The sequence below is a fragment of the Moschus berezovskii genome, chromosome 13 (genome assembly GCF_049115385.1).
Source record: "Moschus berezovskii isolate FMDL1 chromosome 13, NW_MosBer_1.0, whole genome shotgun sequence".
NCBI classification, from domain to species: domain Eukaryota; kingdom Metazoa; phylum Chordata; class Mammalia; order Artiodactyla; family Moschidae; genus Moschus; species Moschus berezovskii.
Genome location: NC_142472.1, coordinates 55,932,633 through 55,949,194, shown reverse-complemented (window position 1 = coordinate 55,949,194; position 16,562 = coordinate 55,932,633). Strand labels below are relative to the sequence as shown.

General features: G+C 42.7%; 1 long non-coding RNA gene across 1 annotated transcript; it reads right to left on the bottom strand.

Moving 5' to 3' along the window:
* Positions 1–3,347: 3,347 nt before the first annotated feature.
* LOC148775843 (uncharacterized) lies at positions 3,348–9,071 on the bottom strand. The gene is made up of 4 exons (XR_016038940.1): positions 8,872–9,071; positions 8,724–8,785; positions 4,912–5,191; positions 3,348–4,286 (listed from the first exon to the last, which is right to left on the bottom strand). It is a non-coding gene; the product is annotated as an uncharacterized LOC148775843 (long non-coding RNA).
* Between the last annotated feature and the right edge of the window lie 7,491 nt (positions 9,072–16,562).

Here is a 16,562-nt window from a genome sequence, read left to right as displayed (position 1 = left end):
TTGGGACTGAGCCTTAACCACAGCGCTTCCATCCAGCTGAGCCATAATGGAAAAAAAAAAATGTGATGCTGTTACAAGACACCTCCCACGTCTCCCAGCAGCAGCAATAAATCCAGGGTCAGCTTTTATGCCCTGTAGGCACTAAGTCAGCTACAGGAAGTGAGCATAAAAGATTTTATCTGTCTCTCCGTCCTGCAAATAACAGAATGTATCCCAGATCTCCTTGGCTGCCTGCTCAGAGGGACGTCAGAATTAAAAAGGGAACCGAAGGTGTCGAAGTTTGAGCTGTCAGCTTGCCCGAGGATTGTCTAGGACAAGAGAGAAAGAGGGGAGTCTGGGGGACTCTAGGACAGAGCTGGGGGCGGTCCACCCACACTGGTCCTTGCCATGCTCCAGGCAGTGTTGCACAAAGATGTCATTTACCCACCAGCCCCTGTGCAAACATCTCTTTGTGGGTGGTCCGATCTGGTGGAGCTGGAGAGAATAAGAGGACAGGATGACTTGAGCCTGATGACCTTTTACCTCATCACTTACTTGAGGGTGGTCTGGTTCTCACTGGTTTCAGAAAAACCAAGGTGGTCCCTTACCCCTCAGGAGATCTTGCTTTCTTGCCCAGGCTGGTTGAAAGCTTTATCTTCCTAGCTGTCCTCTTCCTCTGGTGGGCTGTCAATGACAGCATCTTCGCACCTGGAGAGGTGTTTATAGACCATAGAACATATATGTCCCAGAAAACCCTCCTGGCAGCCCAGTGACCAGTTATCATTGCCCTCAGGTTCTCAATGTGAAAACTGAAGAGATTGGTCCCATATATTACCATCTAAGAAAAAATGACTAGGGTCTGTCTAGCATTTATTGAGTACCTACAACCTTTTAGATAAATGCTTTATGTGGATTGATGATTTCATCCTTGTAACAGCCAGTGTGGGGATATTACTGCCCCCAGTTTACAGATGGGGAAACTGAGGCACAGAAAGCATTCATGCATCTTGCCCATGGGCTCAGCATGAAAGGGATGTCAAGATCACGTGAACTAGGTAGTGTGGCTCCCAAATCCTGGCTTTCTCTCTTTAACAAAAAAAAGATTATTTTTATTTATCTATTTTGGCTGTGCTGGGTCTTAGCTGCAACATGTGGGCTTTAGTTCCCTGACCAGGGATTGAACCCAGGGCCCCTGGGTAGGGACTGTGGAGTCTTAAACACTGGACTACCAGGGAAGGGAAGTCCCCAAACCCTGGCTCTTTATCCCAGCGTGTTCTGCCCCTGCTTCCTATGGGAAGCTGGTGGACGCGGACTTTGAATGGAGGTCCTTGACCAGTTTTTTCAGGAAACAGGGTTATCTCCTTGAAATGCAGGTTCTGATCCCTCAGGTCTAGGGTATGGTCCAAGGTTCTGATTTTTTTTTTTAACAAGCTCTCATATGACATTGGTGCTGATGACCTGACAGGGTGTTCTGTACAGCTGCTGCTGGTCAGCCCACTGCCAAATCCATTTAGTTATCTCTAAGACCCAAATTCATGGCCTCTTCTCATACATACTACTGCGAAGTCTACTCCTAAGTGTACCTTTCTATTCTCTGGTGGCATCAGTTCGGACAACGGTCCTTCGCCAAGAACGAAGATAATAATCACTTGGGTGGCCCTTCAACTCAAAATTCTCACCTCAATGGCAGACCTTCTTATCCATGTTACCAGGAAAGGGGCCCAGGGTCAGCACAGAGTTGTTCTCTGCCCCTTCCAGTATAAATCAACCCATCTTTTTTCTAATCAAGACCCAAGTAATTTATACAACTACACCCATGAAATAGGCTAGCAAAATCCGATTTCTCCTCTGTGGTGTATGCTGAACTGCTGAAGTCACTTCAGTCGTGTCCGACTCTGTGTGACCCCATAGATGGAAGCCCACCAGGCTCCCCTGTCCCTGGGATTCTCCAGGCAAGAACACTGGAGTGGGTTGCCATTTCCTTCTCCAATGTGTGAAAGTGAAAAGTGAAAGTGAAGCCGCTCAGTCGTGTCCGACCCTTAGCGACCCCATGGACTGCAGCCTACCAGGCTCCTCCGTCCATGGGATTTTCTAGGCAAGAGTACTGGAGTGGCTTGCCATTGCCTTCTCCGTATACTTATCCTAAAAGGGGCTTCTTCCCCTCCATACCCGGATAGGTCGACTTCTCTGCCAATCACATAGTGTCCACGCACGGGATTGGCTCTCCTGCTTCTACCCCACCCCCAGTGACACAACTTCCCAGCCACAGACTTGGTTCTGCTAATTTATCAGCTTGGCCAGCAGGCATAATGCCTGATCATTTCTGATCTCATGTGTGAAGACTGAAGGTGCATCGGTGTTATTTTCTCTCCCCCAAAGTCCTGAGCACAGTCATTTAGCTGTTATGAACCTTGGCTGAGAAATAAGAACTCTTCAAGAAGAGTCCTTTTACTTTAAGGGTATTCAAAGACCAATTCCCTGTGTGGTTACGTTTTCCCCGGACTTTTTTCTACACTTCCCGAAGAAAGAAATTCTCATATTGAGAAAAACTAGAAAGGCACGATTTAGTGATGTCAGTGCTCTCTGGAGCCCTCCTTCCAAAGTCTTGTTAATTGTACCCAGTATCTATAGTGATAAATTTAAAGACACATGAAAGAGCAGATCCAAAAGACAGTGGACTATTGTATTGACCTATTAAGTTGAAACAATGGAGCCAAGACTCCAGCCTGTTTCCAGGGCAACTGAAAATGCCAGGCACAGTCAGGTGGGCTTTCTATGAATTTTTAAAATAGGGTTTCACATACTTTCTTATTTAAAATGGGAAAGTTAACTGATCAGTATCTAGATAAAATATAAACACTTTGAATCGAAAAATGTATCTTTGCTTTAATCCCAAATTTTCCTTTTTAGTATTTAGTTGATTTGTGGCAGAATAGAATTTCTCATACCAAGAGAAAATATGGACCGTTGGAAAACCCCAAAGCAATGTATTATGCCAGAAAAGGGATGAATCAGCAGATTGAGACTGACATATATACACTGCTATACGTAAAATAGACAACTAATAAGAATCTGCTGTATAGCACAGAGAACTCTACTCAATATTCTGTAATGACGTATACAGGGAAAGAATCTAAAAGAGTGGATATATTTATGACTGATTCACTTTGCTGTGCACCTGAAACTAACACAACATTGTAAATTAATTATATTTTATTTTTCAATAAAATTTTATTTTTTCTTTAAACTAAATTTTATCTTTAAATAAAAAATTTTAAAAACAAACAAAAGTACAGCTGTAGACAAAGAAGTCCTGAGCTGTGGGCCTAGAGGAAGTTGCCCATGTGTCTCACTGGACACTCTGCCCTCATTCCCTCCATCTGGCCTTATCCCTCTCTGGCCCCAGTTGGTCCTCTGCACTCAGCTTTGACTCCTTGCCATTGCCTCTCGAGCCTGACCACCCATTTTGGCAGTGTTTTTCTTGGCTGACCTCAGTATTCTCCTTTGGATGAGGTTTTAAATCCCTGCTCTCTAGACACATTGATGATAACTAGGAATACAGAAATCTAGAGCTATGCTCTCCAGTATGGTAGCCACTAGCCACATGAGTTTATTTAAATCATTTAAAACTAAATAAAATATAAAAACCATCTCCTTAGGCACACTAGTCACATTTCAAGGGTTCAGTAGCCACATTCCTTTTACTGCAGAAAGTTCTCTTGAACAGTGTTGATTTACAGACATCCCTATTTCCCTGGTGGGAGAAGGCAATGGCAAGCCACTCCGGTACTCTTGCCTAGAAAATCCCATGGATGGAGGAGCCTGGTAGGCTGCAGTCCGTGGGGTCGCTAAGGGTCGGACACGACTGAGCGACTTCACTTTCACTTTTCACTTTCACACATTGGAGAAGGAAATGGCAACCCACTCCAGTGTTCTTGCCTGGAGAATCCCAGGGACGGGGGAGCCTGGTAGGCTTCCGTCTATGGGGTCACACAGAGTCGGACACGACTGAAGTGACTTAGCAGCAGCAGCTATTTCCCTGGTAACTCAGACAGTAAAGAATCTGCCTGCAATGCTGGAGACACAGGTTCAATTGCTAGGTAGGGAAGATCCCTGGGAGAAGGAAATTGCAACCCACTCCAGTGTTCTTGCCTGGAGAATCTCATGGACAGAGGAGTCTGGCAGGCTATGGTCCATAGGATTGCAAAGATTCAGACACAACCAAAGTGACTTAGCACACATGCACATAGGGTAATTACAATATCTGTTGATGCTCTTGCTTGACTCAGCACCACTTCAAAACAACCCTGAACAGGAAAGAGGGCAATAATGAGGCTCCAGGGCACGTCATCATATATTACATATCACAAATGAGAAATTATTTGTAGGCACCAACTGTTATATACCCTATATCGGTGTTCAACACATACCTGATGGGCTAATTATATATATTCAAGTTTAAGAATAGCTTTAAGAACACTTCAGCTCTCAAATTACTCTGAAGCATGTTCATCCATCATGAATTTAAAGTACCCAAAGCAAGTTTTCTCATGTATTTTTGATCAAATGAGCAAAAATCATCACTTCCACCTTTCCCCACCCCCACATTTCCCCACCCCCAACAAGACTTCTCCTTCACTCATTTGTTTATTGATTCATTCAACAGCTAATTTGTGCTCCTGCTCAAGCACTGTCCAGTCTTTGCAGAGGATAGAAAAGTTGACAGATACTCCTTAGTCTAGAAGCTGGACAGGTGACTCTGAGTCCCAACTAGGACCCACAACAAGTAGAATAGAAGATTCTTGCCTTTTCTATCTCTGACCTCTGTCCTCCATCCCATCTTTCAGAACCCCAGCCCATCCACTAGAATACATCTTGGGTGCCTAATTGAAGAAACCCAAAATAGGAGCGCTTAGACCAGATCAAACTTACTCTTTAAGGTAAAAAACCAAAGTTTGCCTCCAGGACTAAGATGATGGCTCCTCTGGAATCCAGGCTCCTTCTGTTCTCTTGTTTCACCAACCTTAGTCCATCACTTCATGATGTAAACTCTACCTTCCAGGTGACAGAAAGAAGGGAAATCCAAGAAGAGCATCTTTCACCCTTGTGGGAGGCTTCCTCGTAACCTCATTGGGCAAAACTTAGTCCCGCAGCTGCACCTCCATACAAAAGAGGATGGGAAGTTTCATCTTTCACCCAGCAGGCTTCTAATCTGAAAGAGAAAGTCTGTAATGGATGGTAGGATAGACACCTAACAATGTCTGTCGCCTGCTACACTCTGTGTGTGCACACACTGCCCACTCTATCAGTGAGCTGTTCTAATAAAATATAGAAGCAAATATAATAATCTATGCCCTCTGCTGAGGGAAACAAAGGGCACTAAGCTTGAATGAAGTTATTCACAGCACCAATGTTCTTTCAGTTGTGCGTATTGCAAGCTTCTAATCTCATCTTTTGCATGCTTGCTTGTTACTGCAGAAGTGAAATAGATGTCAGCAGATGCAACGATTAAGAACTTTCATATATATTAAGACCAAAACCTTTGCAGAGGCAATAACAAAGCCATAAAACACAGAAAGCTGTAACATTAGACCATCTAAGTTTTCATAAAAAACAAAAGCAAAACATTAAACCGGGCATATTGACCATGGTATTTTAAACTTCCAATTATCCTGCTAATTGCAAAATCTTAGACCAGGACATGGAAAATGGGGAAATAAATTAACGTTACCATGAAAACCCTAATTTCTGAGACCATAACTTTGAACTAACTCTGTCTTTAGTTCTTATGCATAAAAGGAAGAAACAGCACAGGGTGGAAAATGCTGGCAAGCGTAACACTCACAATGACAAGTCCATGGAGGCTTTGATGCCAGTACCTGACAGAGTTACAAAAGGGCCAGATCAGACCTCACCTGCTGCTGATATTCCTTTGGGGATAATTAAATCACCATTAGTTTTCCCAAGCAGAAAAGAGACACTTTTTCTTGTGTGAAGAAACGTGCTTCTGTAAGTTCTGCCCAAACCATAACCTAATCTCACAGACAGAACTTCTTTTTAAACTGTGATATAACTCGGCAGTGCTTCACTTCCTTTTGCCCTGATAGTTGATGTTGGATCCTGGCCCAAGGCAAGGTCCTCTCTGTCTACAAATGTTTCTGAGAGTTTCCCATGTGTTCCATGTGCTTGTAGAAAAACCCAGTTGAATTTCCAGGGGGCAAATGTGGTGCTATTTCTGTTTATTTTCCACCTCCCTGGTGCCCCAGTCCTCTCCTCCCTGACAGAATGCCACATTTGCAGGCCCAGTGACTGGTGGCCATGTTCCTGGGTGTGTGGCTCCCCCAGCACCCTGCCAGCACTTCTGGTCACTCACAGGCTCCTCAGTCTCCCGCCTCACTGACAAACATCAGATTTCTAGCCAGCAATGCCTACAAAATCAGTATAAATGTCGAAGTGTGCCTAAACCCTAACAGTGGTTGGGATGGGATGGGATGGGATGGGTAGATGGGAGCTGTAATCCTGTGGCAGAAACTCAGAATTTTCTCCCATTTCTCTATAGTAATAGAATCCATCATTTTCACAGTACAAAATAAGGACCATGTTTTTTAACTCCTTCTGCAGTTAAGTGTAAGAACTTTTGTCTAAGTTCTGGCCCAAGAGATATAAGTAAAAATGGAGGAGAAGGGTCATATCCTTCTTTTTCCCTTCCACCCATCTGTTGATGAGAATGCAGATGCAATGGCTGGAGGTCCAGCAGCAATCTTGAGCCATGAGATAATCTGGAGAATGGAAACTATACCTGCAAAAACAACCAACCAACCAAACAAAAAAGTTCAGGTTCTCCTGAAACTATGAAGTACAATCTATCTCAGAAGTAACTGTCACTGGGCTTACAGAATGTAAGAGAAAAACAATCTTGCTTAAGAATCACTGTTATATGTTACTTGCAACCAAATTTAATCATAACTATATGCTACAAACACAGAGCTATCCATAGTTAAAATAGTGACTGTGTGTGCTGAGTTGTTTCAGTCGTGTCTGACTTTTTGCGACTCCATGGACTACAGCCCACCAGGCTCCTCTGTCCATGGGATTCTCCAGGCAAGAATATTAGAGTGGGTGGCCATGCCCTCCTCCAGGGGATCTTCCTGACCCAGGGATCGAACCACATCTTTTAAATTTCCTGCATTGGCAGGTGGGTTCTTTAGCACAAGCACCACCTGGAAAAATAGTGACTAGGGAATTGATTTTTCCATCTTCTGGACCCTCTTTCAAGAGTCTTATTCCAGAGTCCACTGTCTTCTGATACTTTCTATCTGTCTCTGCACTAATACTCTCCACTGAAGAGCCCATGCTCTGCAATTTTTCTAATCAGTCTTCATTTATCCAGATTTGCCAAGACTTCCCTGATGGCTCAGAGGGTAAAGAATCTGCCTGCAGTGCAGGAGACCGGGGTTCAATACCTGAGTTGGGAAGATCTCCTGGAGGAGGGCATGGCAACCCACTCTAGTATTTTTGCCTGGAGAATCCCTCTGGACAGAAGAGCCTACAGTCCACAGGGTCACATGGAGTCAGACACAACTAAGCGACTAAAACTTTCACCAATACTACATCCCATCCCCTTGGGATCTGGCAGGTGACTGACTAGGTAATGTGACCATTAAATTTATACTAAATTATTCATGGGACATAATGAGTATTTTTATTCTAATATAGCATCCTAATAGGGTCTTGGGTAATAGGACCTGAGGAATAACTAACATGGCTAGTAAGTAATTTTGGTAAGTCATTTCAGGCAGGCAAGCTTTTTGACATCTGATATAAGAAATATAATTCAGCAAACTGTCAGCCAGCTCCAAGTTTACATACATAGTACGTCAGATTCGATTACGATTCCCAGATACTCTTCTCAGCTTTCTCCTTGGATTGCTTACTTGTGTAAACCTAGGCTGATGGTGTTTAAAATAAGGTACATGAGGTCTGGGTAAGAGGGAATGTGGGAGTTTGCAGTCTGGAAACTTTGAATGCTTTCAGACATGGTATTCTTCTGATTTTCCTACCTCGGAAACTGGAAAGGGTATTTGGAGGAGGCCCTCCCCATCTAGCACCGCAATGTGTGTTGGGAAGTCTTAGGCTATCTCTATAATCTTCATCGTTCAGCTCTCTGATACCCCAAAGAAGCAGACCATCTAAATAAAAACAGTGAGTGCCATATAGAAACATTGCTTCTAGAGAAGCCTCTTGGCTTCAGTCCTTCCAGCAAAACTGTGACCCCCAATGTCCTCCACTTTGGAAATCAGGGACTACCCCTGATAGGCCCAATATTATGATTCTACTTCCTGAAACCATCAGAGCCAACTTTACTGTTTAATAGCCTGGGAACTAGACAATGAGCAGACACGGGAGCCCAAATACCACCTGCATAAACATCACTTGCCTGAGTCTCCGTTGGCATCACTTCCAGTAGAAATACAGTCATTTGAGCCTCTGTCTTGGACTCTGAAGCAACAGCTTATGACAGGCATGTAACTGTAAACCAACTTCCTTGAAGATAGCAGTACCTTGAAATGCAAGGCTGGCCTTGAAAAACAGGGAGGAAGTGACCTCACGGTGACCTTTCTGCTTTTGGCCGGTATCTTGTTTCCTAACTAGAGATGGAACACGTACAGGTAGAGTGGAAGCAGAGTTCCAAACACCAGGGAAGTCACTCGGTGGCCTCTTATCTTTTCTTTCAGCATCCTTACCTTGCCAGCCTCTTCCGTCTCTCCCTCTCTTTCATCCCACTGTCGTTTACAGCAGTAGACCCCTGGCAGGAAACAAATTAAAAAAAAAGTTATGAACACATCTTAAGTTACCCACGATTAAAAAAAAAAAAAAGAAAAACTTTCTTACCTCCCCCATTCTCTTATTTTCTTCTGAAGAAACATCCCCTGCATTGCAAAACTAACAATTCCAAGTTGCGTAAAATAAAGTCATTATTTCATGCAAGTAACATTCCTAGATATTGGAGAATGGTGACTCAGGCGAAAATAGGGACTAAAATTAGAAAGGATGTAGGAGAAGTGGATCCAGTGAGGATAGGGCTGAATTAAAGCCTGAATAACAATGATAAAGAAAGCTGGGGAGGCAGTAACTCAGGGTGGAGCGGGACAGAGGGCCCTAAGAGGAAGGTAACCAGGAAAAAGCAGAAATTCAAACATGTAAACATCAGATGAAGCTCTGGGAGAAAGAGAACCTGGTGTATTATGCAGGCAAGAGATTAAGGACTGTTTGAAACATCAGCAATAACATAACACTGTACTATTGATTTAAAGAAACTACAGGTATGGTGTATGTCTTGGCTCTGAAGTGTATGCCATTTGTAGAATTATGACATATTTGTAGAATTGTGACTTTTTCAAGTATATTGAGAAGGTGAAATAGGAGAAGTCAATGTAATTTTCACCTGTCAAGGAAGAAACCTGTAGGCAAGATCTAATATTGAATAGGGCTTCCCTTGGGGCTCAGCTGGTAAAGAATCTGCCTGCAATTCGGGAGACCTGGGTTCGATTCCTGGGTTGGGAAGATCCCCTGGAGAAGGGAAAGGCTACCCACTCCAGTACTCTGGCCTGGAGAATTTCTTGGACTGTATAGTCCATGGGGTCACAAAGAGTCAGACACAACTGAGGGACTTTCACATAGGGCTTCCCTGGTGACTCAAATGGTAAAGAATCTGCTTGCAAGGTGGGAGACTTGGGTTCGATCCCTGGGTTGGAAAGATCCCCTGGAGAAGGGAATGGTGACTCACTCCAGTATTCTGGCCTGGAGAATTCCATGGACAGAGGAGCCCGGCAGGCTACAGTCCATGGCATCGCAGAGTCAGACATGACTAAGCGACTTTCACTTTCAAAATATTGAATAAATGTGAATATTAAAAATAATGTCCCATGCGCACACTGCTGTATTTACAATGGATAACCACAAGGAACTACTGTGTAGCACATGGAAGTCTGTTCAGTGTTATGTGGCCGCCTGGATAGGAGCGGAGTTTGAGGAAGAATGGATACATGTATATGTGTGGCGGATCCCTTTCTCTGTTCACCTAAAACTATCACGACATTGTTAATATCACGACATTGGCGATACTCCAATATAAAATATAAAGTTCAAAAAAATAATGTCCCTTCCTATATATCAATAACTGTTATTGTTTCAGGCCCTTACCTCCCAAGCTGAACAGGTCAGAGATCCAAGCCTCTGACACAGAGCTGAGAGCCAGAAGCACACGTGCTGTCTGACTTGTGCTCTCCCAGGCACTGTGGGGGAGTGTGAGTCCCCTGGTGACACACCCGTCACGATGAACAGGTAGGTCTTGTTGGAGGAGACAAGACAGGATGCATACAGCAATGAGAAAACAATGCCAACTGAAGGTAACTAACAAGGCTGTCATGCTATAAATCAGTCCTTGAAATAACATCAACGCCTAAAAATAGAGCTCAGGTGAGTAAGGAAATAGGTGGGTAGAGAGGAGTCAGAACCGGAAAGGCCCAGCAAGGGCACTGTGAGTCACGCCAGCTTCAGAGAGAGTTTGCAGAACTGCCAAGGGCGATTGTTTTGGTCAGGGCTTAATCCCGTTAAGGTCTTTTGTGAAATTTCAGTTTTGAGACATTCAGCACCAGTGGGGAGGCAAAGGGCTTCCCAGGAGGCCCTAGTGGTAAAGAACCCACCTGCCAATGCAGGAGAGGTAGAGACGCAGGTTCGATCCCTGGGTTGGGAAGATTTCCTGGAGGAGGGCATGGCAACCCACTCCAGTATTCTTGCCTGGAGAATTCCCTGGACGGAGGAGCCTGGTGGGATACAATTGGGGTCGCAAAGCGTCAGACACGACTGAAGTGACTTAGCACACACGCAACATGAGGAAGAAAAGGACTCCGATGGGTGCCCTTTCTCTACAATGGGAAAGCCATGTCCGTCACTGGGCAAGAATGACCCTGGTGACTCTTCTGTCTCCGCCTATGAGAGAGCTTGGAGTTTTCTTCTGCGGCAAAATCCTTGGGGATACAAGAAGAGGAAGGAAAGAGAAACCCTAGGAAGCTATTTGAGGAAATAAATGCAAGTGAAATGAGGCTTTAATCTTACTTTTAAGCTATATCAAACATGTATAATGCCTAACTCTAAGCTTTTTTATAAAAGGAGCTATAATTTAGATGCATTGAAGTCAATGTTTGATTACCCATGAGTTCAACATTATGTGTCCCTTTGCAAATGTAAAATCCTTGCTATTAGGAAGAAAATCCCAGCTTAAAGTAAGGGAGACTTTGCTTGTAACTTAAAGAAAGGTTGCCTTTAAACATGGTTTAAATTGTCGGGTTCATCAATTTATGACTTTGTGTTCAATGAGATAGAAAACGCCCAGCACACTGGCTGGCCATGGTGTGTCATGCTCCGTAAATGTTAACTTATTATTTTTCACAAAACTGTAATTAAGCTATGATCTGAGCGTTCCACTTTCTTCATTAACTCACCTTGTGCTTTTCCATTTAGATGAGCTTAAAATGCACAACAGGAACTCTTTGAAAATGTTCACAGTTTTTAAAATGATTCTGGATCCTCCCTACAATTCTCATCTCAAGGTTCTGTACTAGAACTAATTCTCCTTGTGTATTTTTGTAACTGTATTATCTCAGCCAGGTTCTGAGATCAGTAGCTTATAATTATCTCACCAAGTCAAACAGATCTCCATTGACAGACAAGACCAGGCTGCTTCCCCGAAGTGGGGACGTTTCAGCGCAACGTATGGATGTCTGCCTGTCATTCATCCTTAAAGAAATTCTTGCCGACCCAGTCAGTGGTTTTAACAGCTGTTACCTGTCAAACTTTCTCTGGTAAGTGGTTGGCATCCTTGGCCATTTGCAGGGTATCACTGGCTTTACCCAAGAGAAGAGCTCTTGGTGTAAATTAAAGGTAGGTAAACCAAATGATTTTCAATGCAACAGAGCTTTCAAACAACCCTCTAGTGGCTCCTTTGCAAAGTCAAGAATTCTTTTACAAAGCCAATAATCTCCTCCTAATGCATGAGTTTTGCAGATCTGGAAGGTAATCCTTCAGACTTTCTTAAAACAGGCAGACCCTTCTTTATCTGTTTCTCTGAGCATTGGTCTTTTGTTTTAATTTTAATTTAAAGAATACAAGCATCGATTTCTCCAGTCACACTCTAGTTCTGGCAGCGTTGATGATCAGTGTGTAAGGGGTAATTTGGTGTAAATGGAATGGAAACGTAAGGTACAGAAGTGGTCTGAAGTCACTGTGCCACAGAGCAGGGTGGTCAAGATCCTAGCACAGAGGGCAGCAGTAGAGATGCCGCCAGAAAGAATGGACTTGTAGACACAGAGGGGAAGGTGAGGGTGGGATGAACTGGGAGAGTAGCATTGACATATAAACACTACTATGTGTAACATAGATAGCTTAGTGGGATGCTGCTGTGTAGCACAAGGCGCTCAGCTCAGTGCTCTGTGAGACCTAGAGGGCTGGGATGGGAGTGGGGAGTGGGAAGGAGGTTCAAGAGGGAGGGGATACATGTATACATATAGCTGATCACTTCACTGTACAACAGAAGCTAACACAGCATTGTAAAGCAATTATCCTTCAATCAAAAAAAAAAAAAAAGATCCTTGCACAGCTGAAGTTTGAATATCTCTGATTTTCTTTTAAAATTTACCAGGCCATTTGGAAGATTACATCCTACAAAAACAAATAAAGAAAACCCTGATATTCCGCAGAGCTGAAAAAGTAGGGATGCATTTACAACAGATTCTATTCACAGTGTTAGTTATACAAGAGTGGGTTAATCTAGCACAAAGAGACACGAGGGCAGAGCACGGAAATCTGTAAACTGATTTTGTAAAACAAAACCACGGAGATGGGCACGGTCAAAATTAGTTGATGAAATATGTTTTTCTAACCAGGAGAATAGAAAACTAAAAATAAGACCTCCTTCTTATCACAAAGGACTGGACCGTGTCCTTTACAGTTCTCCTTTGTACCCCTCACGTCTTTTACTGCACCATCCAGTCCTCCAGGGAGAAAAAGAATCTTGCTTTGTCCCTGCCAGGCCTTCGTAGCCCTTTGTACCAGAGCTCTTTCACCTTCACAAAATGCTGATACAGTTTCTACAAATCTGAGGAAATCTGACTGTGGGAGTGGGAGCAGGTTTTGCAGAAGAAGAAGTTTCCTTTCTGTCACTAAGACAGGAGAAATTGAGTCATGTTCCCTGGGATGAAGATTGCTGTGTTGGTGGCCTAGACCCTTCATGCTTTGATGATTTCTTTCTGGAATTTTATCCCAACAACACAGAGGGGGGGAAATCTAACCCACCTAAAGGTTCTGTCTCTCCAGCTACCTACATTTTCCTCAAGAGTTTTAGCTGAATGTTGTTCAGGGTAATGCATTTTCAAAAGAGAACTTCTAATTCTGGCTGCTCAGCTCCAACAACCTCTATGAACTTCCCTTTCGGGTTCTCAAAATCCTCAACGTGTTTTACTACTTCAAATTGAATGAGAGGGCATTTTTGGAGATCAGTCAGAGATAATAGGAGGGTTCTGAGCTTTTATAGTTTAGAAGAATGCCATGTTCAGAAATGGTGAACAAGAGCTCTATTATGAGCATTTAATTATTTCTATGAATACATTACAAACTCCTCCATCACTAGAATGTAATAACTAAAACTGCCTTAGAATGACATTTAAATGAATTTCATTCCATGAAAATGAGACTTTAAAATCAGCCAGGCAAACAATGGCATTTTTTTTTTCCTATTGGCTCCTCAAAACTATTACTCCATCAAAACACCAAAAGAATGTTGTTCCTGTCATGTAAGACGTGATAGTAACATAACTTTCATCCTAGTTCCAAGACCCTAGTTATGTAATATTCCAGGGCAATTCCAATTACTTCAAGGATATTGTGAAATCTCTTTAAAAAAATAAAAAACTAATTGTGGAGCCATGAAATTAAAAAATACTTGCTCCTTGGAAGAAAAACTATGACCAACTTAGACAGCATATTAAAAAAGCAAAGACATTACTTTGCCGACAAAGGTCTGTCTAGTCAAAGCTATAGTTTTTCCAATAGTCATATATGGATATGAGAGTTGGACTATAAAGAAAGCTGAGCACCAAAAAGTTGATGCTTTTGAACTGTGGTGTTGGAGAAGACTCTTGAGAGTCCCTTGGACTGCAAGGAGATCCAACCAGTCCATCCTAAAGGAAATCAGTCCTAAATATTCATTGGAAGGACTGATGCTGAAGCTGAAACTCCAACCCTTTGGCCACCTAATGCGAAGAGCTGACTCATTTGAAAAGACCCTAATGCTGGGAAAGATTGAAGGCAGGAGGAGAAGGGGATGACAGAGGATGAGATGGTTGGATGGCATCACTGACTCAATGGGCATGAGTTTGAGTAAACTCTGAGAGTTGGTGATGGGCAGGGAAGCCTGGCGTGCTGCAGTCCATGGGGTCATAAAGAGTCAAACATGACTGAGTGACTGAACTGAAATGAAATGAAGTTTAATACAAAGTTACAGTTTAACTTTGAAAGGATAGATAGCTGGCATTAGGATTTTTGGAGGCAGAAACATGGATCACCAACTATATGAGTATATTTGTTCCACTATGTGCATGATCAAAACATATGTATTCTCATGCTAACTCATGTTTGACTCTGCAACTCCATGGACTGTAGCCCACCAGGCTCCTCTGTCCATGGGATTCTCCATGCAAGAATACTGAAGTGGGTTGCCATTTCTTCTCCAGAGGATCTTCCCAAACCAGGGGTCGAACCTGTCTCCTGAATTGCAGGCAGATTCTTTACCACTGAACCACCAGGGAAGGCCAATCAAAATATAAATCTTTACCAATTGCCAAGAGCCCAGACTCCTGGGTCCAAAGGATGATAGATTTATTGGGCTATAAATATCAAAAAGGAAGAAAGTAAATGCACATTTAAAATACATCCAACTATGAGTGTGTAAGGGTTGATGATGGGGACTTCCCAGGGGTTAAAACTTTGCCTTCAATGTAGGAAGTGCAAGCTCAATCCCTCTTTGGGGAGCTAAGATACCATATGACTAGCAGCCATAAAGCCAAAAACAAAAACAACACTGTAAAAAACTCAATAAAGACTTTAAAAATGGTCCACATTAAAAAAAAATCTTTTGAGAAGTAGCTAATGATACAGTTTAAGGACTTTTAATTTTCATTCTTAATTATAGCTAGATCTTAGACAATTGTTTCTTAGGAACTTCCCAAGATTCTGGGGTTAGCAAGGCAGATGATATAAAAGCCATATTCAAGGACCTGTTCCACTTGATGTAAATATATATGTTATATGATCTTGGGGTGATCAGCAGCCATTCACTATGATATTTACAAAGAGTCATGATGTGTTTATGGTAGTGAAAAAAAGAGCAAGATTTGAAAGTTTATATTTACATTGAGTTCAAATACTAACAAGAAATGTAGAAAACAAGACAAATAGGGTGTGGTAGGAGAAATTTGGGGTCAGGGTTATGAGAGGAGTTTATTTTTCTGGTTTTATGTCCTTTCACATTTTTCTAATGAAGATGTATTACACTTTATTTGTGATTCTTGACAGTTTTTGAAAAGGCAAATTTATTTCTAAATTTGGCTTTTCTGAACTCAGTCATTCTTAATTAATCCTTTTGTTATATTTGCAAAGAAGCCTTTTAGGTATTGATGTTGACTAGGCATTGATTTTAGGTATTGACACAAATAGATATTCCAAAGGACCATTGTAGTGATGGCCTAGTTTCATGTGTGAACCAGAAGGCTAACCAGGTGGGGTCCATGTAGAAGCAGTACATGGAACAGAGAATATTTGTTGCACAGTTCTCATGATTAGGGTTATCTTGTAATGTGTAAACAAAAAGGACTCCTTTTATTCCTCCAGGAAATACCAGATGGCTTAGAGTTTAGTGAACAACAGTTTAAAGGGGAAAAAGGCAGAAACCAGAGGATAGTTGCAGAAGACAGAGTAGGCGTTCCTTTCAATTGAAGCTGAGCATCAGAAAAGACTTTTTTTTTTTTTTTAATTAGAGAAGTTTAACTGGGAGCTCTGCCAGAACTGGGACTGGAATCCAGGGCCCTGGCAGAAACATGGCTGTGGTATTCAGGAAGAACATTGTGCCCTAGTGCTGGGTGGCAAAGCCAAGTGGGACTTTGCCGGAATTGGACAGATATCAGGATGGCTAGATGAACACTGACCTGATTTGTGGGGCTGGACAGAGCTCTCCACGCATGGGATCTGAGTCACCTGAACCAAGTGAGGCTCTGTTTCATTACCTCTACCCACCTATTCGAGAACAGACTGCACCTTGTCGATTACCTTCTGGAGGGAGGTGGTTTCCACCATTCCACTCACAATGACTGGCCGGCATGTGTGTCGTTAGCATGATCATGACCTCTCTGGAGAAATGTACAGGGAGGATGATAGATTTTGGGCCAAGGACAAACAGCAGAATTTAAGGCTCTTCGGGGAGTAAACACAGGGCACAGAGATCCACAGGTAGCCACAGAAGCAGCACTGAT